A 22,996-nucleotide genomic window follows, 5' to 3' on the forward strand; every position below is an offset into this window, starting at 1 on the left:
CTGCTCTATTTCTGATAGGACACAATGTGTCGGAAGACCTGATTGGCTTGTTAATTTGATGATGTCACAACAGAAGCCTTAAAAAATTTGTTTTTTCAACTCAGTCTATCCCCAGTCCCCTGATGAAGCCAATCATGGAGAAACATGTCGGAGAGGTTATGAATGAATTTTAATCAGCTCTAGTGGTCTTCCAACTGACATCTATACATTTTCTGAGAAAAGCTATCCTCGTGGACTATTAATCTAGGTAGGAGATATATTAGCTTTAGTAGAGTGATGTCCCATAGAGGAGTCCAAAAGAAATGCTACACAGCAATACCACCTGTGTTATTTTAATCTTTATCTGGTAGACCATATTAATTACAAGAAAAGTCAAGTTGTAATCACATTATTCCATAATTTGGGTCCATTTACACTTTGGATAATCTGTTGGCATGAATGTTCCCACGGTGTTGGCACTCACCCTGCCGAGGCTCCCGTGCTGTTGTTGTGACACCGGCATCCAATCAGTGCTGGCGTCACTGTCCCCGCCTCCTGTTGAATTGAACAGGAAGAGGAAGTGAGAGGTCAGCTGATCCCAGACTTCCTCTTCATGTTCGATTTGTCCAAAGGTGGAGACAGTGATGCCAGCGCTGATTGGGCGCCTGGGTCATGTGTCACAACCGCAAGTTGGCCCCGGGAGATTGAGTGCCAATACTGCGGGAACAGCTCCAGCACTGGAGGTGAGAATAGACTTTATTATTTTGAGGGGTCAAACATTTTGATCAAGTGGGGGTTGTCCTAGCAGTGGACAACCCCTTTAATTCAACATTTTTGCAGCATTTTTTCCCCCCATTAAAATGGATAAAATAAAAAAAAAAAAAAAAAACATGAAAAACATATCAAAAGAACATGTATATTACGCAGTGTTTTTCCTGCCAATACTTTATTTTTTTCTGCAGGAAAATCTGCGGCAAAAACTCAACGTGTTTCAACCCTTTGCTAGGTGAAATAGATTAGTTTGCTGCTTTGTATCAACCCTACCGAGACCAAAAGCGCACTTTGTTTGACTCCATTGTGTGAATCATGCCCAATGGATACATTTGGAGTATACACCTGGGGCATTTGCCCAAAGTAGACTCTGAATGTGGTGTGAACAGAGCCTTATCCAGCTTTCATTATTAGAATCTTTCCAAACTTTCTTGTTTCCTTCTTGGCCCGTCTGTGTACAATAAGGAAGGTGTCCTCACCTTACCTCTGCCCGGCCCTCTACCTGCCTCCATGTGGGAAAATAGTAGTAGATGGCATCAGCGGATTGTGAATAGCGTGGGTGGATCCCAGGAGAAATGCTGCCATATACAGCCTCATACCTTGCAGCTGGCTCGTGTGCAAAAATCTCACTCCAAAAGCCGGAGTACAGGGAATAAGCTTTACCCTTTCATCCTGCATTATACATATGGTCTAATCAGTTGCACATTTCACCTATTTATGGACTGTATCTATCAACTAATAGGGCTAGGTTGCAATACCAAACACAACCATAAGACAAGGGTGGCGCTGTTTTGGTTAAAAAAAAATCACATTTTTCTAATTTTGGAAAGAATACAGGAAACAATCTTCTCTGGAAAAATAGCAAATAGTCTATTAAAATTTTGCCCGCTTTAAAAGTTTTTTTTTCTAAAATTCCAAAATTGAAAGCTATCCTCTATGCATAATATAGGCTGCAGATCACAAGTGTTTCAACCATTGAGACCCCCAGTGATCATCCTTAACTCCTTCATGCCGCAGCCCATTTTTGTTTTTGTGCTTCCTTTTTATCTTCCCCTTCTTCCCAGTGCAATAACTCTTTTATTTTTTCTGTCCACATAGCTGTATGAGGGCTTGTGTTTATCGATCAGGTTAATTGTTTTTATATTTTCATAGATCTGACTTTTCCGAACATGATGATAGTGGCAGGTCCTGGCTGGAATTCGCAGTCATCGACTGCCAGGTATGAGTGAACCTGCTCCATACATTTGCTTCCAACTTGCGCCGTATATATACGGCGCATGTCATGAATAGGTTAATGAAGTGGCATGTCTGCTTGATCATCCTCCGCTTCATTCAATGTCAGAACCCAAAATAAAAACCAATTGAGCAAATACCCTGAAATAAGGAAGTAAATAGTAATAGTCCATGTAAACAAAATAGGTGACTTAGTCAACACTATTTTGATCAAAAAAGTGTGAATGCCATCCCGCCACGACAAGGTGACCCAATCGGGACAGTACCAACTCATGTAGTTCACCTAACTATGTATTTGGTCATTTAGTTTTTATCGTAAGTTCTGTGTGAATGTTAACTTATGCATTGCACTTATGCCAACATATGTTCTGGCTCATTATTTTTATTCTGGTCCTTGCAACTGCTGAAAACAGCCAAGATCTGTACTTGGCTTTCTATGACAGTCCCATAGACACTGAATTGAGTAGGGCAAAAACATGGCCAATGGCATCTCTACTTCATCATAATGACGGTTCTTCAAAGCCATGTTCTTTTGATCATTGGGGGTAAGACCCTCAGAACTCAGCAAGTTATACTCTGTCCTAGACATAGGTGAAAACTTATTGAATTTTTTTGGCCTGTGAATTGGTTATTATTCGTAACTAATCAGTAACCTAAAAAAATACATCTTGGCTGATTGGAAAACACAGTATCTTCATCATCCCCGTTACTGTCACTGCTAAGCTTATGAAATTAACAAATATAATAACTATGGAAATGCTATAAGCTCAATTCAAAGTAATTTGAAATTTGCTGGAAATGTATCCATGTCAATAACAGGTGCATTAAAGTTTTCGCCAAGAAGGATGTTAAAGTTTAAATGTTCTACAACACCAGATGTAAAAATATTCCCATGATATCAATTGACTTATATTACAGCACAGTAAATTATATCTGATCTGGGGGAACTAGAGGGGTGACACTTAGGACAGTTCCGTTGCTCTAGAATTTCATTCAAGAATCAGGTCAAAGAGGTTAATGTGAAGTGGATGGCGTTTTAAAAGTATGACTATTGGGTAGATATGAAATATATAGTCACATCAGTAGCCAATGCTCAACTCCGGAGAGGTAGTTAGGTTTTTCTTTAACCGGGAAATAGGTTTAGTTCAAGCCCTGTATCACAACAACCTGCCTCAGTTAAAAAGGTTTGTAAGCACCTCTTCTGGCATCCAGCACCCAGAGCATGTTCTCAAGTAGCCTCCACACCCAGTTGAACCCCAATGCACTTTAGAGAACTTCCTGGAAAATCTCTGTGAGATATGCACACTACGTGCTTGCAATGTGGTTTCTTTTTTGTGTCTACCCTCAAACAAATCAGAATTTGAATGGTAACTCAATGTTCCTTTTTTTATTGCGTCCTTCTGAAAACACGACGTGTAAAAGCATGTAGCCTAGAAGATAATCCCCTCCTGAGGAAAAGGAGGCTGCAAAAAACACATAATTTTACACCTCTCCTGACAATGGGATTGAGTCGTTGTTTTTTTCATTATATTCATTTTCTTCTAGAACATCTGAAGACAATTTGAAGCTGTGATACATTATACCGCACTTATTATTTAAGACGACCAATCGGCTTCTTGAATCATAGAGTTGGAGAACATGCTAGTAAACAGGTTTATAGTGTAATATAACCTATTGTTTTAGATGAAGCAGAGATGAACTTGTTAGAAAGGATTGAACTAGTTCTGACACATCAATATTTTATATTATTATTGGCTTGTTTGGCTATGAAAATGCAAGATAGGACGGAACCAAACTTCACAAAGAATCATATTGAACCTACAAAAGCCTGGTGTTTCACCTGCTATGAGCCAGATTATCTACAGAAATGCTATAAGGAATGTTTATGAGATTAACCGAATATGGGGTGAAATTAGCCCCCATTACGGCCCTCCCAACTTTGTGATTAGTGCAAGTGGAGGAAAGCAACTTTAGAACAGCTGTTTCATGTCTGCTGCTCCAGTCCCTTCTCATAAAAGGATTTAGTTATATAACAATTATGAGCACTAAATTATGTTATTGTGATAAAGCCTTACATCATAATATTAATAGACCTATGGATTTTGTGAATAATACTTCAGTAAATAGTGTGTTTTAGGCTGCCTTCCCACAAGTGCTATTATTTCAGTTTTTCTGTATCGTTATACGAACATAATAGTTTCATTTAATAGTACTACACTAAATGCTGTGTACTAGGCTATGCTCCCACATGCCCTATTGCTTATATTTTTCTGCTCTGCTATAGGAAAATAACAATAATTACAATGTCAGTCATGGATCCATTTATGGTCTCTACTGCCTTCCATTGACTGTAATTAGGTTTATTGGGTCCACCAGACAAGATAGTTCAGATTTTTAAGGAGCATCCAAGGCAGATGTGAATATAGTCTAAAGCCAGGAATACCATTTAATTAACTGTTGACTGAATACTCTTTTTCCAACATGGACCCTTTAGGCTTCTTTCACACTAGCGTCGGGCTCGGCCCGTCGCAGTGCGTCGGGCCGAGGTTACCGATGCTAGCGTTCTCTGCGCCGCACAACGGGGGCAGCGGATGCATTTTTCCAGTGCATCCGCCGCCCCATTGTGAGGTGCGGGAAAGTGCGGGGAGGTGGGGGCGGAGTTCCGGCCGCGCATGCGCGGTCGGAAAAAGCGGACCGTCGGTGGCAAAAAACGTTACATGTAACTTTTTTTGTGCCGACGGTCCGCCACAACACGGTGCAACCGTCGCATGACGGTTGCGACGAGTGTCAATCCGTCGCAATACGTCACTTAATGTTAGTCTATGGGGAAAAAACGCATCCTGCAAGCACTTTTGCAGGATGCGTTTTTTCGGCCAAACGACGCATTGCGACAGATTGAAAAAAACGCTAAAAATCCTGAACGTGTGCACATGGCCTTAGTGTTATAAACTTTTATCAAACTGCACATCCTGCTGTATTGCTCAATGCAACATCTAAGCAGGCCAGATCTTATCTATACAAACACTTTCTACAAACATCCTTAAGAATGTTACTGCACTTGTTTATTTGCCATGTAATCATTTTGTATTATATGGCTAAAGTTGACTTTACACATAAAGGTGCTTACTCATTACATTTTGGCACCCGTTCAGAGGCCCCGTTAGGGATTATGTTTGAATTCCCCCCACAAAACAGGATTTGGACACATGCACCTACAGGGCCATTGACTATAATGGTGATGACAGAGTAAACGTGCGCTCTGCTGTACATGAGTTTCGGGGATATGCGCCTACTGGAGGAGGACACCCAGACCCAGTCTACTACATCTGAGTGTCCACCACCAGTAGGCGTACATACTCAAAAATGATACACAGCATTGCACACGTTTCTTCTGTCAGCACCATTAGAGTCTATGGCCTTGTCGGTGCATACATCCGAATCCCTTAAAACAAATGCCTAAGCGCAATGTGAAAGTACGATTAGTTAAAGTTTATGCCACTGTGAGTTTGATGGATGTTGTAAAGGTGGCCATACAAATTCTTTACAAGTAGGTTGGACAGGATGGTTGAGCAATCATTAACTGAACCATCATTAGCCATTTTATGTTCATATACACCAGCAAAGAGCCAACAATCTTTCTTGTAACCTAATGTTTCAACTCAAGATTGTTTGCAGAAGAAAGTTCTTTGGTCCATCTATAATTCAAACATGGCCAACTTAGTTCCAGACGATAATAATGGGTCTCATGAGTTAAATTTCACCCAATCAACATTCTTCATGATTAAAGTCATGTACTTTCACTAGCTGGTAGTGTTGAGCGATACCTTCCGATATCGGAAAGTATCGGTATCGGAAAGTATCGGCCGATACCGTCAAAGTATCGGATCTAATCCGATACCGATACCCGATCCCAATGCAAGTCAATGGGACGAAAATATCGGAATTAAAATAAACCCTTTATAAACTTGTAGGTTCATTCTACATGAAGGAAAACAACTAAGAATAATGTAGGATGTATTGGGGGAGGTGGCGGAGACATTAAAGGCACAGAGGTTTAGCCCAATCAAATAGAATAGCAGGATTTTTATTTTTTTTTATGACGTTCGGCGTTAGAAAGATTTTGACTGTTATTTTTTTTTATTTTATTTTGTCAGATATTGATGTTTCACTACTTCCACGCCCTTCACCTTCTTTTTTACTTCTCCCACACTTTCTTCTTCATTATCCTCATCATCAGCTTCTTTGACATCAACTTCTTCACCTTATTCATCTTCTTCTTCATCTTCTACCTATTATTTTTTTTGTTACATTGTTCATATTCTTTTTATTTTACTATTATCTTCTTCATATTCAACTTCTTCATCATATTCTTATTTGTGACAGGCATTCCCGTAGTTGTTATCTATAAAAGTTTGAAGATTACACCTTCCGTTCTGCCTGTCACAAAACAGTTACATTTGTCCGCGTTCAGTTTGGCCTGCAGCATCAGGCTTTATCCAGGGGCACCACGAGGAGGAACGGACTCACCCCCATACACTGCTTAGTCTTCTTCTGCTTATAATTTAGATAATATCTTTTGCTCTGATATTTAGTCTTATGCTTAATGTTCTTCTGCTCTTTGTTCTGCAGTCTCTTGTTCTTCTGCTTCTCGGTCTTCCAGGTCGTCGTCGTCTCCAGGGTCGTCGTCTCCGGGGTCGTCGTCATCGGGGTGGTCTTCAGGGTCATCGTCTCCAGGGTCGTCGTCATCACGGTGGTTGTCGTCTCCGGGGTCGTCGTCATCGGGGTGGTCTTCAGGGTCATCGTCTCCAGGGTCGTCGTCATCACGGTGGTTGTCGTCTCTGGTGTCGTCGTCATCTTAGGGGTGGTCTTCCGGGTCATCGTGTTTAGTCTCTTGAACTTGGAAATGTAGCAGAAGGTACAAGAAGGCTGAGAAAATGCCGAGAAACAGCTGATGGAACTGGAACTCGGATGGCTACCCGAAGGTCCAAGAGCCAATGGAACTACCGAGGACCAGCTGACGTTACTGGAACCCGGTTACTAAGCAGGAGGTACCCGTGCCTGAAAGCACTACCAAGGACCACCTGACGTTGGTGGAACTCGGATACCCAGAGGGAGGCACCTAAGCCAAAGGCTCTGCCCGGAACCAGCTGACGGTACTGGAACCAGGATAGGGAGCAGAAGGTATAAGAGCAAAAGACACTGCCGAGAACCAGCTGACGGTGCTGGAACCCGGATGGGTAGCCGAAGGTCCAAGAGCCAATGGAACTACCGAGGACCAGCTGACGTTACTGGAACCCGGTTACTAAGCAGGAGGTACCCGTGCCTGAAAGCACTACCAAGGACCACCTGACGTTGGTGGAACTCGGATACCCAGAGGGAGGCACCTAAGCCAAAGGCTCTGCCCGGAACCAGCTGACGGTGCTGGAACCAGGATGGGGACCTATTCAAGCTTGTCTTCCTAGAGCCCCAACTGGCGGTGTTGGAGCCCAGGGTCAGCAGGAGGAGGAGATGGAGCAGAGTGTAGGCCGAAGCCTGCACTGGCGGCAGCTTTGGGTCTGTTGTGCCTGCGTGGCAGTTGCAGGACACGTTGCCGGCTGCACAGCAGGGGAACAGCTGGCGGTGCTGAACCCCACTGACACATTGGCTGGTGTTTTTCTCTGTGCAGCTAGCAGTACCGGGCCCCAACTGGCGGTGTTGGAGCCCGGGCTCTGCAGGGGGAGCAGAGTGTAGGCCGAAGCCTAATTGAACCAATTTCAAAGGTAACCTTTAACCCCCCCTCAGGGGTTACAAAGTAGAAGAGCCACAGCTTATGCAGCAGTAGTGCTGCACAAGTCAAAGGTTGCTCTTTTAATTTTTCTCCTTGCACTCGCTGAATGAAACACGTATAACATTTAGCCCTTTATACAGTCAAACTGTGTTGGAGGCGCGAGTTCCCTTCGTAATGAGACGCAGCACAGATGTCAAGAATCCCACCTTGGTGCTGGGTGCAGCCTCCTGAGCGTTGTTATTTGCTGTACAGGAGTCTGCGCTGTCGTGTTATCCCCTGGCCTAGCGCTGTTAGCGCTGCCCATCTTCTGACATCATTTAATGTCGGCCGGTGCGGTTCACGATGACCATGAATCCCAGCCCCGCAGTGTCTTAACATTGTTAAAACACTGCGGGGCTGGGATTCATGGCCTGGCGCAGCACATATGTTCGCCTCTCACACTCGGGTCCTTACACCCGCTTCAGACTGTGCGGCGTCAGCTGATCCCTTATCGCATGCCACAGCCATGAAGCCGCACAGTCTGAAGAAGGCGGAAGGAGATGAGGGACAGGCGAACTGATGCACTGCTCATGCCCATCAATCACACCCTCGCAGTCCCAATAAATAAGACACCGAGGGGCGTTGTGTGGGGCAAGGCGGCCGCAGAGGCGCAGGCAGCCAAACAATGATGCCAGAAGACGGGCAGCGCTACCAAGGAGCTTGTTGCGTGTCAATACAAAGGAAAATCACACCTGAGGGACGTTTTAATGGTCGCAGAGGACTCATTTTTAGACGTGTTCACTTCAACATGGGCAAGGAGAATAAGTTTCTGAGCCACCTTGCACACATGCAGCATTACTGTCGTACAAGGTGGCTGTAAAACGTAAAAACGCCTGGGGGAGGGGGGACAGGTTTCCTTCAATTTCAGTTCTTGTGTCTGCGTGGCTGTTGCAGGACACGTTGCCGGCTACACAGCAGGGGAACAGCTGGCGGTGCTGAACCCCACTGACACATTGGCTGGTGTTTGGCTCTGTGCAGCTAGCACATCTGGGCCCCAACTGGCGGTGTTAGAGCCCAGGGTCAGCAGGAGGAGGAGAGGGAGCAGAGTGTAGGCCGAAGCCTGCACTGGAGCAAGTTGAAAGGGAAACTTTAACCCCCCCACCAGGCGTTTGTAGCTGAAAGAGCCATCGTGTACAGCACTAATGCTGGAAAAGGTAAACTTAGCTCTTTTAATTATGGTCCTTGCACATGCTGAACCTAACACTTATAAAAAGTGTCCCCTCCTACCGTGATACCGTCCGGTAGGTGGAACTTTCCTTTGTGATGTGATGCAGCACAGCCGTCATTCTTACCCCCTTGGCGCCGTGCGCCGCCTCCTCAGCGTTGTTTGAATCAGTCCCGGAGCCTGCGCTGTTAGGTTAGCCCTTGGCCATGCACACATTTTGCGCTGCCCGTCTTCTGACATCATTTGGTGTCAGGCTGGCTGAGCCTGTGCGGCCGCGCTGGACGAGATCCCGCCTCGTAGTGTCTTCTGATTTAATCCCACTGGGGGCCTGAGATCCATGGACATGCGCAGTGCATATCTGAACCTCCACCTCTCACTCATCTCCCTACGGCTTCTTCAGACTGTGCGGTGTCACGGCCGTGGCATGCTATTAGGGACCAGCTGACACCGCACAGTTTGAAGAAGCCGTAGGGAGCGCAGCCGCACAGGCGCAGCCAGCCTGACACCAAATGATGTCAGAAGACGGGCAGCGCAAAATGTGTGCATGGCCAAGGGCTAACCTAACAGCGCAGGCTCCGGGACTGATTCAAACAACGCTGAGGAGGTGGCGCACGGCGCCAAGGGGGTAAGAATGACGGCTGTGCTGCGTCACATCACAAAGGAAAGTTCCACCTACCGGACGGTATCACGGTAGGAGGGGACACATTTCATAAGTGTTAGGTTCAGCATGTGCAAGGACCACCACGAAAAGAGGCACTTTTTCCCTTTGCATCATTACTGCTGCATAAGGTGGCTCCTTCAGTAACAAACGCCTGGGGGGGGGGGACAGGTTCCCTTAAATTTAACTTGTGCCTGCGTGGCGGTCGCAGTACACGTTGCCGTATACACAGCAGGGGAACAGCTGGCGGTGCTGAACCCCACTAACACATTGGCGAGGTGTTTGGCTCTGTGCGGACAGCACTTCTGGACAGCAACTAGCGGTGTTGGAGCCCAGGGACAGGAGGAGGAGGAGGTGGTGGAGGAGATAGGAGGGATTGCCACACACACAGCTGGGGAACAGCTGACGTTACTGAACCCCAATAACAGAGGAGGGACTGTTGACTGTGCGTACAGCACTACTGGACGGCAACTAGCGGTGTTGGAGCCCAGGGACAGGAGGGGGAGGTGGAGGTGGAGGAGATAGGAGGGATTGCCACACACACAGCAGGGGAACAGCTGACGTTACTGAACCCCAATAACAGAGGAGGGACTGTTGACTGTGCGTACAGCACTACCAGGCAACAACTAGCGGTGTTGGAGCCCAGGGACAGGAGGGGGAGGTGGAGGAGGTAGGAGGGATTGCCACACACACAGCAGGGGAACAGCTGACGTTACTGAACCCCAATAACAGAGGAGGGACTGTTGACTGTGCGTACAGCACTACTGGATGGCAACTAGCGGTGTTGGAGCCCAGGGACAGATGGAGGAGGAGGAGGTGGAGGAGGTAGGAGGAGGTAGGAGGGATTGCCACACACACAGCAGGGGAACAGCTGACGTTACTGAACCCCAATAACAGAGGAGGGACTGTTGACTGTGCGTACAGCACTACTGGACGGCAACTAGCGGTGTTGGAGCCCAGGGACAGGAGGGGGAGGTGGAGGTGGAGGAGATAGGAGGGATTGCCACACACACAGCAGGGGAACAGCTGACGTTACTGAACCCCAATAACAGAGGAGGGACTGTTGACTGTGCGTACAGCACTACCAGGCAACAACTAGCGGTGTTGGAGCCCAGGGACAGGAGGGGGAGGTGGAGGAGGTAGGAAGGATTGCCACACACACAGCAGGGGAACAGCTGACGTTACTGAACCCCAATAACAGAGGAGGGACTGTTGACTGTGCGTACAGCACTACTGGACGGCAACTAGCGGTGTTGGAGCCCAGGGACAGGTGGAGGAGGAGGAGGTGGAGGAGGTAGGAGGAGGTAGGAGGGATTGCCACACACACAGCAGGGGAACAGCTGACGTTACTGAACCCCAATAACAGAGGAGGGACTGTTGACTGTGCGTACAGCACTACTGGACGGCAACTAGCGGTGTTGGAGCCCAGGGACAGGAGGGGGAGGTGGAGGTGGAGGAGATAGGAGGGATTGCCACACACACAGCAGGGGAACAGCTGACGTTACTGAACCCCAATAACAGAGGAGGGACTGTTGACTGTGCGTACAGCGCTACCAGGCAACAACTAGCGGTGTTGGAGCCCAGGGACAGGAGGGGGAGGTGGAGGAGGTAGGAGGGATTGCCACACACAGCAGGGGAACAGCTGACGTTACTGAACCCCAATAACAGAGGAGGGACTGTTGACTGTGCGTACAGCACTACTGGACGGCAACTAGCGGTGTTGGAGCCCAGGGACAGGTGGAGGAGGAGGAGGTGGAGGAGGTAGGAGGGATTGCCACACACACAGCAGGGGAACAGCTGACGTTACTGAACCCCAATAACAGAGGAGGGACTGTTGACTGTGCGTACAGCACTACTGGACGGCAACTAGCGGTGTTGGAGCCCAGGGACAGGAGGGGGAGGTGGAGGAGGTAGGAGGGATTGCCACACACACAGCAGGGGAACAGCTGACGTTACTGAACCCCAATAACAGAGGAGGGACTGTTGACTGTGCGTACAGCGCTACTGGACGGCAACTAGCGGTGTTGGAGCCCAGGGACAGGTGGAGGAGGAGGAGGTGGAGGAGGTAGGAGGAGGTAGGAGGGATTGCCACACACACAGCAGGGGAACAGCTGACGTTACTGAACCCCAATAACAGAGGAGGGACTGTTGACTGTGCGTACAGCACTACTGGATGGCAACTAGCGGTGTTGGAGCCCAGGGACAGGAGGGGGAGGTGGAGGTGGAGGAGATAGGAGGGATTGCCACACACACAGCAGGGGAACAGCTGACGTTACTGAACCCCAATAACAGAGGAGGGACTGTTGACTGTGCGTACAGCACTGCCAGGCAACAACTAGCGGTGTTGGAGCCCAGGGACAGGAGGGGGAGGTGGAGGAGGTAGGAGGGATTGCCACACACACAGCAGGGGAACAGCTGACGTTACTGAACCCCAATAACAGAGGAGGGACTGTTGACTGTGCGTACAGCACTACTGGACGGCAACTAGCGGTGTTGGAGCCCAGGGACAGGAGGGGGAGGTGGAGGTGGAGGAGATAGGAGGGATTGCCACACACACAGCAGGGGAACAGCTGACGTTACTGAACCCCAATAACAGAGGAGGGACTGTTGACTGTGCGTACAGCACTACCAGGCAACAACTAGCGGTGTTGGAGCCCAGGGACAGGAGGAGAAGCAGAGGAACACAATGTAGGCCGAAGCCTGATTGGAGAAAGTCGAAAGGGAACCTTTAACCCCCCCCAAGGCGTTTGTAGCTGAAAGAGCCAGCTTGTGCAGCAAAAAAGATGCAAAAGGAAAAGGTGGCTCTTTTCATGATGCTCCTTGCAAACACAGAACTAAACACTTATAAAATGTGTCCCCTGATACCGTGTGACCGTCCCGGAGGTGTGACTTTCCTTCGTAATATGACGCAGCACAGCTGTCATTCCTACCCCCTTGGCGCCGTGCCCCGGCTCCTCAGCGTTGTTTGATTCCGTCCCGGAGCCTGCGCTGTTATGTTATCCCTTGGCCAGGCACACTTAGCGCTGCCCGTCTTCTGACATCATTTGGTGTCAGGCTGGCTGCGCCTGTGCGGCCGAGCTGGCCGAGAGCCCGCCTCGCAGTGTCTTCTGATTTAATCCCACCGCGGGCCTGAGATCCGTGGCCATGCGCAGTGCATATCCTCGCCTCTCACTCCCCTCCCTACGGCTTCTTAAGACTGTGCGGTGTCATGGCTGTGGCATGCTATTAGGGATCAGCTGACGGCGCACAGTCTGAAGAAGGCGTAGGGAGATGAGTGAGAGGCGGAGGTTCAGATATGCACTGCGCATGTCCATGGATCTCAGGCCCCCAGTGGGATTAAATCAGAAGACACTGCGAGGCGGGCTCTCGGCCAGCGCGGACGCACAGGCGCAGCCATCCTGACACCAAATGATGTCAGAAGACGGGCAGCGCTAAGTGTGCCTGGCCAAGGGATAACTTAACAGCGCAGGCTCCGGGATGGAATCAAACAACACTGAGGAGCCGGGGCACGGCGCCAAGTGGGTAGGAATGACGGCTGTGCTGCGTCATATTACGAAGGAAAGTCCCACCTCCGGGACGGTTTTACGGTATCAGTGGACACATTTTATAAGTGTTAAGTTCTGCGTGTGCAAGGAGCTAAACAAAAATAGCTACCTTTTCCTTGTGCAGCATTACTGCTGTACAAGGTGGCTCTTTCAGTAACAAACGCCTTGGGGGGGGGGACAGGTTCCCTTACATTTCAGTTGTTGTGTCAGCGTGGCGGTCGCAGGACACATTGCCGGCTACACAGCTGGGGATCAGCTGACGTTACTGAAACCCAATAACACTGGGTCGTATGTTTTGACTGTGCAGACGGCACTTCTGAGCCTCAACTGGCGGTGTTGGAGCCCAGGAATTTAAGTTCAGGTGGTAGAAAGATGAACACAACAGGAGACCTGGATACTGTAGACAGTCACCTAATTATTTAATCAGGAAGAGGAGTGGCAAATTCCTGCGAGATCCAGGCCTTGTTCATTTTCAGGAAAGTAAGCCGGTCAACGTTATCGGAGGATAGTCGCATGCGACGGTCAGTTAGTACACCACCTGCAGCACTAAAGACACGTTCCGATAATACACTGGCCACAGGGCAATAAAGCACCTCCAATGCATACTGGCTTAGCTCTGGCCATGTATCCAGCTTTGAGACCCAAAACTTGAAAGGGGAAGAGCCGTCTGGGAGTACAGCAAGAGGGCAAGACATGTAGTCTGTCACCATCTGACGGAACCGTTGCCTCCTGCTGACTGGAGCCGTCTGTGATGGTGTAGACTTTTGTGGCGGGCACAGAAAACTGTGCCACAGTTGGGCCATACTGGTCTTGCCTTGGGCAGAGGCACTGCTTCTGCTCCCTCTTTGTGCAGAGCCTCCACCACTGCCTGGACGCACTGAGCTGCTTTGGAATGCACTAGCAGCACTTCTCTCAGTTGGAATGGAGAAGATGATGGAATTGACCAGTGTGTCTTGGTACTCCTGCATTTTTCGCTCCCGGTTCAACGGTGTGATGAGGCTTTCTACGTTGTCCCGGTAGCGAGGATCGAGGAGGGTGAACACCCAATAATCAGACATGTTGAGAATGTGGGCGATGCGGCGGTCGTTTCTCAGGCACTGCAGCATGTAATCCACCATGTGCTGCAGACTGCCAACTGGCCAAGAAACGCTGTCCCCTGCTGGAGGCGTGATCTCTGCCCGCTCGTCATCACCCCACCCTCGCTGTACACACTGAGTACTGGACAATTGTGTAACTCCCTCCTCTGGACGGATGTCTTCCTCCTCCATTGACTCCTCCTCATCCTCCTCACAAACTGTCCCAGCCTACGCGTTTGTGAGGAACCACGTGGCGCTGACTGTCCAGAAGATGATGGAAATGCTGAATCCTCATCCTCCACCTCTTCCACAACATCATCCCTTAGCGCTTGCAGTGATTTTTCAAGCAGGCAGATAAGGGGGACAGTCATGCTGACTAGTGCATCATCTGCACTCGCCATCCGCGTGGAATAATCAAAGGGACGCAAAACCTGGCAGACGTCATTCATAGTGGCCCACTCTGTGGTTGTGAAGTCTGTACGGCGCTGACTGCGACTTCTTTGCGCCTGAAGCAGCTGGTACTCCATTACAGCTTGCTGCTGCTCACACAACCGCTCCAACATATGTAACGTGGAATTCCACCTGGTAGGTAGGTCACATATGATGCGATGTTCCGGCAGGCAGTGTCGGCGCTGCAGAGCCGCAATGCGCGCTTTTGCCATTCTGGAACGCCGCAAGTGAGCACACTCTAGGCGGACCTTGTGCAGCAGTGCATCAAGATCCGGACAGTCCCTCAGAAAACTCTGCACGACCAAATTGAGCACATGTGCCAGACATGGGATGTGAGTGAGGTTGCCGAGGCCCAGAGCTGCCACCAGATTTCGGCCATTATCACACACTACCATGCCTGGCTGGAGATTCGCTGGCACAAACCACACATCGCTCTCCTGCTTGATGGCATTCCAGAGCTCCTGCGCTGTGTGGCTTCGATTCCCCAAATAAATTAATTTCAAGACGGCCTGTTGACGTTTGGCCACGGCTGTGCTCATGTCGGTCGTAACAGGTACACGTTCATCACGGGTCCACGTGGAGGTGGACTGTGACGGCTCCTGCAGCGATGATTCTGAGGAACTGGTGTAGGAGGAGGAGTCAATGCGTACAGAATGGATTCCTGCAATCCTTGGAGTGGGCAGGACACGTCCTGCGCCACTCGCACGGTCTGTACCCGGCTCAACGACATTAACCCAATGGGCAGTGAGGGAAAGGTATCGTCCCTGTCCATGTTGACTGGTCCACGCATCGGTGGTGAGGTGGACCTTGCTACTGACGGCGTTCAGTAGCGCGTGTTTTATGTGTCCCTCCACATGCTTGTGCAGGGCAGGGACGGCTTGCCTGCTGAAGTAAAAGCGGCTGGGCACATTGTACTGTGGGACTGCCAATGACATCAAGTCACGGAAGCTGTCAGTCTCCATCAGCCTGAATGACAGCATTTCCAGTGACAGAAGTTTGGCAATGCCTGCAGTCAGAGCCTGTGCTCGTGGGTGGTTTGACGAGAAAGGCCGCCTTTTCTCCCATGCCTGTACTACCGATGGCTGTAGACTGGGCTGGGAGTGTGTGGATGACTGGGAAAGTGGTGCTGCGGGTGGAATTACAGCGGGTCTCTGGACAACAGGGCCAGAGGTTCTTCCACGGCGATCCTGGGAGGAAGCCGAACCAGCTGCGTGTGAGCTGGAGGAAGAGGCAACACGAGCTGAAGAGGTGGTAGCTGCCGCTGTTGTTTGGCCTAGCTCTTTAGTGTGTTTTTGTAACTCCGCCGCGTGCCTGTTGCGCACATGTTTCCACATGTTGGAGGTATTGAGGTTGCTGACATTTCGACCTCTTTTTACTTTGTGATGACACACCTTGCATTTGACATAGCAAATGTCATCTGCAACTGTGTCAAAAAAGGACCAGGCACTGCAAGTCTTGGGAGCGCCCTTTTTGGCTTTTGGAAGAGACATGCTCCTAACGGGTGCCAAAGCGGAGGCTGCAGGATCCGCAGTCTTCCCCCTCCCTCTCCCTCTTTGGGCCGTACGGGGAATCTCTTCCTCAGAGCTGCTCCCACCACCTTCCTGTCCCTCACGCCAAGATGGGTCAAGGACCTCATCATCTACACTGCCCTCTGCCCCCAACTGCTCCTCCTGGGTAGTCTCAGCAGCAGAGCACGCACCAGTAAGTGGCACCTGAGTGTCATCATCAGCTGATGCGGCCTGCGATGTGGTGACCGGAGCCACTGGCCCACCCGCCTCTTCAGTGGAAGAGAGAAAAAGCTGTTGGGCATCACTGCACCCTGCCTCTTCTTACATTTCTCCAATGCTGCTTGGCTGGCCCCCTGTTTCCAAGCCAAGAGATTCAGAGAACAGAAGTAGAGACGGCTCCTGTCCTGGGCTCTCTGTCTGCCTGGGCAATTTGGCAGGTGGTGAAGAGACAGATGGCTGCTCTCCAGTGCTCTGTGTCTGAGAGGATGTGGCACTAATTGAAGTTGATGCATTAGCTGCCATCCATCCGACAACGGCTTCAATTTGTTCTTCACGCAGCAGCGGTGTACGGCGCTCTGCGACAAAGCTGCGTATGAATGACTGTTCCCTTGTGAAAGTGGGTGCTGATGAGTCACCGGTGCCCGCAGCAGGCACAGAATCCCCACGTCCCCTCCCTGCTCCGCGCCCACGCCCACGCCCACGTGCCTTACTCACTGCCTTCTTCATCTTGGTTGACTGATAAAGATAAGCAGAAAAGTACTAACGGATTTGTGTGCTTATTCCTGAACAACTCCTCCTAACAGGTATAAGAAACACTAATTTTCTAAAGTGTGGACTAGACTTTAATATGAGCTAATGTGGCCTACACAAATGTAAAGTGGTGTCACTGGTGTGTTTGGTGAACTTTATTATTTATTTATTTTTGGGGGGCTGAACTGACAACAGATAGAGCTGCAGTCACACGGAGACCGTGCAGACAGACGTAAACGGCGCTGCAAGGCCCAAAAACCCTCCTCTACGTTATCCTATGTAGTGTTTTTCCACAAGTTAGCTGGAGACGGGTGGAAAGACACTAATAGGAATTTTTTGAAAAAATGTGCAGCAGCCTGCACTACTTAAAACAAAATGAAAATTGATTTTGCGGTATGACGCAGTGAAGAACCCTGAGCTGGAGACAACCAGGCTATGGCTGCTCACAGACTACAGGGCGAGCTGCAGTCACACAGAGACCGTGCAGACAGCCGTAAACGGCGCTGCAAGGCCCAAAAACCCTCCTCTACGTTATCCTATATAGTGTTTTTCCACAAATTAGCTGGAGACGGGTGGAAAGACACTAATAGGATTTTTTGTTAAAAATTAGCAGCAGACTACACTACTTGGAAAAAAAAAAAAAAAAAGAACAGTATGAGGCAATGAACCACCCTCCCTGAACTGAATACAACCAGCTATGGATGGCCTATGTGGCTGCACTCAGACTAGAGAGTGGGCTGCACTCACACACACACACACACAGACCTTGCAGATCGCTGTGAAAACAGCGCTACAAGGCAAAAGCAAGGTGAATAGTAGGTGAACACAGCGGTTGCTAAATTAGCCTTTGGAAAGCACAAAGAAGCAAATCGCTATCTCTAAACTGGCCCTCAGTCAGCAAACAGCGTCCTGTCACTAACTGAATTCACAGCAGAGTGATCGCAAAATGGCGCCAGCGACTTTTAAACTGCATCATGACATCATTTCAGCAGCCAATCACAGCCTTGCCAGTAGTTTCATGCCCTCCATGCTGAACAGGATGTGCCCACACTTGGAATCATTCTCATTGGATGAATTTGTGCATTTTGAATCTGGGAACTTCCGATTCCGGTATCCGATACGCGGCAAGTATCGGAATACCAGTATCAGAATTCCGATACCGCAAGTATCGACCGATACCCGATACTTGCGGTATCGGAATGCTCAACACTACTAGCTGGTCACACAAGGACAACTGATGGCTGAATGTCTGTTTGGCAAATAGTTGTCCTTCCCGAGACCTCATGCATGAGTGCTTGTGCTTGTGTTTTCAACAAGAGAGAGGAGAAAGCTGTTGTCTATCTCCTTTGGCAGAGGCTTATCTCTACCAAAAACAAAAGGGGCTTTGAAATTCCAACTGACTCTTCTCTCTCCAAAATGATCTGTTAAGGGAAAAGACTGGAGGCTACCACACACATCAGATGGTTTGTCAACTGTCATCTAATGTTTGTGGGGGCCTTTAGTCCCATGTGTATGAGCCCTTTTGTGTATTTGGGGCATCATCTCACAACAGATGTCGGATTAATGCATATTTGAGCTTGTCCAATCTCTACATGCCAGATCCTTTGTTGTTTTGGAAGATAGTCTGCTATCTGTGGTGTTTGGGAATAGATTATTATCCCCTCCCCATTAAACCTTTAGGCTCACCCAATCCAGGTTTGCGTTTTTATAGCAGCAGCTTGTCCCAAGTAGCTATACATATATTGAGGCTTTTCACTAGCCCTGCAATGTTCGTCTGCTCTTCAGTAGCACTGTAAAGTTGTTCTGCTCTTCGGTAGCACTGTAAAGTTGTTTTGCTCTTCGGTAGCACTGTAAAGTTGTTTTGCTCTTCGGTAGCACTGTAAAGTTGGTCTACAAAGTTGACTGTAGTGTTCTTCTGTGTTTGATTGTAAAATCCATTGGGGACAGGACTTGACATGAGTGATATTGATCTGCATGGAATCCACTGGCACTGTATAAATGAGACAGACTATAAACCCATAGCAAGTTGAATGTTTTATACTCTCTTCAGTAGATTACACAGAAGGCAAACATTTGTTTGACAAACAGATCTCAGACAGGAAGACTGCAGTTTGATTCACAGATAGAAAATAATTTGGGGTCATTTACTGTAAAAGAAAACTGTTTTATAGGTAGATGCTGCGGTTCTTAGGAAACAGAAGTATGCTTTCATTTTCTAATTCGAAGAAGACAGACATGGTCGTCACTGTTAAAGCTAAAAGAGTAACTAAACTTTTATTTATTCATTTTTAAAATATTTTATCCACCATATAAAGTTAAGAAAGTTGGCAAATTACTTTTTTAAGGGATTTGGCCTCATTTCTGTTAAGTTGTTGCATGTAAGTGGCTTCCAAACCAAAACTTTTTCCCTGTCAATTTGCCTGCCTTTAGCTGCATTGATATCAGAATATACTCATTTGGAGTACAGATGATGGCAGTGATGTGGCAGTGTCTTTCTCTTCCTCTGATTCTTCTGATAAGCAGAACAATCAACTGCAGCAGCTTCTCCCCAGAGTTAGTGACACAGGTGCTGAGCTGACCCATACCTGCAATCATCTGTACTCCAAATAATTACGTGCTGATATCAATGCAGCTTTTGGCAGACAAATAGACTGGGGGAAAGCAGAGGTTCAAAGCCACTTAAATGCAATTTGTTTAAAAAATGAAAACAAATTATTTTAGAACTTTCCACACTGGTCAAAATGATAAAAAATCAGTTAGTTTACTTTTTAACTTTTTACTTTTATTTATGCCCGGTCTCTATCCCCCTTTAGGGAGGATTTTTTAATTCAGTATGTAAGTGGTAATTAGGTGGTAATCTAATTTTAGTTATTGTATACCTGCTATAATTGTACTGAAGTAATGTTAAGCATGGTGGATAGAAAGAACTAGAATCTGGGATGGGACAGGAAGTAGGTTTGAGACTACCATAGACTCCCTTTAGACAGTGCTTCTAAGCTGGAGCCTCATAGCAGAATTATACAGCAGCCTCAATATAATGACTACATGATCTCAAGTGGACAGTCACTTGGGTGGGTGATAAGTGCTAGATGGGTGGGTGATAAGTACTAGATCGGTAGGGTCCACCCCAGAGGAGCTTCATCTGTATCCAGAAGAGCAAGGAAGTTTTGGTTTCGATGAGAGCTGTGTAATAATTCCACAGCTCAGGAATATGGCTTCTTTGTTAAACCAGATTTCAACTGGAGGAGGAGGGGCGTTAGTGGGACAACCGGTATTGTGTCTATCCTTGGAGGACATTCATGAATTATATCTTGCTTTAAGGTCTCCCTGATCACAACCTCCTCCATTTCATACCATTGCAGTGAAATGTGAGGTTAACAACACAGCTGAGTTACCTGGAAGCTGAGTCACCAAGTGTGAAATACCTGCGTCACTCAGGTTCCTCCACATTTCCTGATATGATCAAAGATCACACACAATGAAATGGTGCAAAAGCGATTCTGACGAAATCCAGAGTCATCAGCTGGATTTGCAGAAAGTTTGTGTGGGCAGAATGTGGGGTTCCCAAACTTCAGGGAAGAAAACACTCTGTGGGCACAAGTGGGAACCCCTGCAATGACCATTGACGTGATGGGACTCCTCAGTTATTTTGAGGAATAGAAGGAAAACCCATAGTCACACCTAAATTGCATTGATGAGAACATTGCATGGACATAGGGGGAACCCTTGCAAACCAAGATCATTGACCATTAACATGGTGAACATGGAGAAACCAAAACGGATTTCTAAATAATGTTCATAAATTAGAGGAGTACATCACCAAATCATCCACAAGCTGCAAGGACGCAGAGAGAAATCCTGAAACTTACATAAGCCCCTTAATGTCAGGGGACAGGGACATCTTTATATGAGACCCCAAAATGTCATTCAGAAAAAAAAAATTAGGACAACAAAAGATCACCCAAAAACTGCAGCCAAACCAATAAGTGCACCAGTCGTGGACAGAGACATAGAAAGGCCCCGTCTAAAAACACTACATGGATCCTTTGCAGTCCAATAGTTCTGCTAAAACAGAAGCGTCATGCTGTTTAGGAGATACAAATGGGCTACCTTACCTCTTGGGCCCCTGAGGCTGCAATAATAGCATGTTGGCCCCTGAAGTGCACATTGCGAAACCATGAAGCCTGCACACAAGACTAAAAACTGGGGAAGGTGGTGCACAGTGAAGGAACCCATGAATTTTGGTCACAAATAAGAGGAGGATACAAGAATAAAACCTTAAAACTGTAGATATAGCAATGTCATAGAGGTTCAGGGGTAACCCCATATGCCTGGATATAACCCTTAAAGGGATATTACAGGTAAAGTGCTAGTAGTGTTTTGTGAAGAAATAATCATTACATGCCCCTTAAATTTACCCCACCACCACTGCAGCGCCATCACTCCATTGATCATGTCCTGTCCATCATTCACATGACCAAGGTTTGGTTTGAGCCATGAAACTTTAATGTGCGGCACATGAACACTGAGGTCAGATACTAAGTATTGATAATTGATAAATAATTTTCAGGAAGGAGTGTAAGGCACTTTGATCCTTCTCCAAGGAAACATGACACTGATTTAGGGGATCTTTGGCATCTGACTGTGCTAAGTAGACTATTTTATACATCAAATTAATTCTCTACATTTTCTCATCTTGCTAGGACTCAAACTAAGGACTGGCGGTATGGAAGACAGAAAGAGTGAGCAATAGGCTGCACTTCTGTGCATGAGAGAATTTACTCTGCCTAAAAACCTAAATAGTAATATTCTTCTTTACAGGCACAATGTACTAGTATATAAAAAGAAATCTCAATAGAGAAGTACATTTTAAATACATAAACAGGTTAAAGTCAGAAATGTTTATCCCAAAAAGTTGCTAAAAAATAATTATGCAAAAGCAATTTTAACGCACACATTTTGTACTACATACACTTTTTAAATAAATTAATAAACATTATAAAACAGTGAATGTTATAAACAACTTTGCTGCATACACCTGCCTCTCTACTTATAAGGTATATTCACACGCATAGCGTGTTTGTTTTGTAGCTTGTAGAAATTACTAGAAAAAATATGTAATTTTGCATATGTGTTATATATAGTATATATAATAAAAAATACAATTTTATTTAATCCATTAAGAAAATCAAAAAATATGCATAACATAAAATAAGGAGGCTAATAACCAATTAAATGAGACTTTCTCAGGTTCATCACAAAAATATTTTGAAAAAAAAAGTAAAAATACGAACATTTTATATGCAAAAATAGTAGCAAAAAGTAGGAAATAAAAGTTTGCACGAAATAGCGACTGTAAATGAAATGACGACACTGCCTCCTGCTGGCTGCATCTGAGATTACCAGTCTCTTGAAATAGCTCTGGTCCTTGGCTCCTTTAATACAGACTCTGTGAAAAAAGGAACAATTGTATTTTATTCTTATTACCAAAATCAGATTTTAATTTATTTTTATTTATTTATTTTTCAACATTTTAAGCTAAAGTTTAGGTTAACATACAATAGTTGTCAGCGGATACCGCCTGCCATAGATCAAATAAATAGGATGCAAATATTAAATTGTTGGCTTTGTTGAGATTCAGTAATGAAAATGTAACATTTAAAATGTAAAAAGTTAAAGAGCAACCGTTGTTTTAATTTTTATTTCATGAATCGATAATAATAATAATGGACCTCAGATTCGTAAGCTTCTTCATGATGAGGAGTTTCTCCGCTTGTTGCAGGTCAAGGAAAGGGCTGCATGGGTAGCATTCACATTAGTGGTAACTAATTTTCTAGGAGACTCAAGAGCTGATAACTCTGAAGAGTTAGTGGAAAATCTTCTCAAAAGTATAAGGAATTTGACTGTGACATATCCTTAAAGATTCATTTCTTACATTCGCATCTAGACATTTTTACCACAAAACTGTGGAGCAGTGAGCGACAAGCACAGTGAGAGATTTCACCAAGATATTGTGGCTATGGAGAAACAATATCAAGGATAACTAAAATCCATC

At 46.8% G+C, this 22,996-nt stretch overlaps 1 protein-coding gene across 4 annotated transcripts in view; it reads left to right on the forward strand.

Annotated features, from left to right (window-relative positions):
* The window catches only part of LOC143770329 (cell adhesion molecule CEACAM16-like), a 101,356-nt gene that overhangs the window by 20,424 nt on the left and 57,936 nt on the right, over positions 1–22,996 (forward strand). The window contains exons 1-2 of one of the 4 annotated variants that reach the window (XM_077259847.1): positions 118–247; positions 1,903–1,969. The exons of 2 other annotated variants lie outside the window; for them this stretch is intronic. The gene's annotated coding sequence lies outside the window, so the exon portion shown is untranslated. Of the gene's footprint in view, positions 1–109; positions 248–1,902; positions 1,970–22,996 lie in introns of those variants that run through there. One more of the 4 variants, XM_077259848.1, reaches the window with a different exon arrangement.

The sequence above is a fragment of the Ranitomeya variabilis genome, chromosome 4, assembly GCF_051348905.1.
Source record: "Ranitomeya variabilis isolate aRanVar5 chromosome 4, aRanVar5.hap1, whole genome shotgun sequence".
Lineage (NCBI taxonomy): Eukaryota > Metazoa > Chordata > Amphibia > Anura > Dendrobatidae > Ranitomeya > Ranitomeya variabilis.